This window comes from Anopheles coustani (genome assembly GCF_943734705.1).
Source record: "Anopheles coustani chromosome X unlocalized genomic scaffold, idAnoCousDA_361_x.2 X_unloc_125, whole genome shotgun sequence".
NCBI lineage: Eukaryota > Metazoa > Arthropoda > Insecta > Diptera > Culicidae > Anopheles > Anopheles coustani.
In genome coordinates, this window is record NW_026525077.1 from 35,001 (window position 1) to 36,254 (window position 1,254).

The 1,254-nt window shown below is 51.1% G+C and overlaps 1 non-coding gene across 1 annotated transcript; it reads right to left on the minus strand.

Annotated features, from left to right (window-relative positions):
* Nucleotides 1-48: 48 nt before the first annotated feature.
* LOC131270033 (5.8S ribosomal RNA) lies at nt 49-203 on the minus strand. The gene has a single exon (XR_009179178.1). It is a non-coding gene; the product is annotated as a 5.8S ribosomal RNA (ribosomal RNA).
* Between the last annotated feature and the right edge of the window lie 1,051 nt (nt 204-1,254).

Below are 1,254 nucleotides of genomic sequence, written 5' to 3' on the forward strand. Positions count from 1 at the left end.
ACGGGTGTCACGGCGTAGTTAAATGTATGCGATACATTTCTCAAATATAAGCGCTCAGTCATCTGTACATCATGGTAGGTTCCCACGACGTGCAATATGCGTTCAACTTATCAATGTTCATGTGTCCTGCAGTTCACATTATGACGCGCAGTTAGCTGCGGTCTTCATCGATCCATGAGCCGAGTGATCCACTGCCGAGGGTGACTAACTTGCGTAAGCCGCCGCTGTGCGCGTATACCCGTTCCCCGTAGGGAGGAGCAAGCCGCCGCTTAGAGACGAAGCATAAAGTGTCCTCATTCCACATAGGGCAAGCTGGATGAATCCATTTTACCCAGGACGGCCGAAGCGGCGTGGACCAGGGGAGAACTGAACCTTATACTTCACACCACAGTAAGTCTACGTGTCCTCTTCCACATAGGGCAAGCTAGAACTAACTATCTTACCCAGGACTGCCGAAGCAGCGTGGACCAGGGGAGGAACACACTTTTCATGGAAACGTAAGGCATCCATGACTGCCATAACGTAAGCCGCCGCTGTGCGCGTATACCCGTTCCCCGTAGGGAGGAGCAAGCCGCCGCTTAGAGACGAAGCATAAAGTGTCCTCATTCCACATAGGGCAAGCTGGATGAATCCATTTTACCCAGGACGGCCGAAGCGGCGTGGACCAGGGGAGAACTGAACTTTATACTTCACACCACAGTAAGTCTACGTGTCCTCTTCCACATAGGGCAAGCTGGAACTAACTATCTTACCCAGGACTGCCGAAGCAGCGTGGACCAGGGGAGGAACACACTTTTCATAGAAACGTAAGGCATCCATGACTGCCATAGTGCGTAAGCCGCCGCTGTGCGCGTAAACCCGTTCCCCGTAGGGAGGAGTCAAGCCGCCGCTTAGAGACGAAGTATGAAGTGTCCTCTTCCACATAGGGCAAGCTAGAATGAACTATCTTACCCAGGACCGCCGAAGCAGCGTGGACCAGGGGAGAACTGAACTTTATACTTCACACCACAGTATTGAGTAATGTGCCCTCTTCCACATAGGGCAAGCTGGAATGTTCCATTTTACCCAGGACGGCCGAAGCGGCGTGGACCAGTGGAGGACTACACAATCATGAGGTTTGATATCGACTTGTGTGTTTCAATAGGATACCGATGGTATGGTTTGAACCGATTTGATTTAGCCATTCTGAAGTCATCACTTGGTTGAAGCGCTGAACTAGGGAGGCATCGTTTACATATATATTGGTTTTCGCAT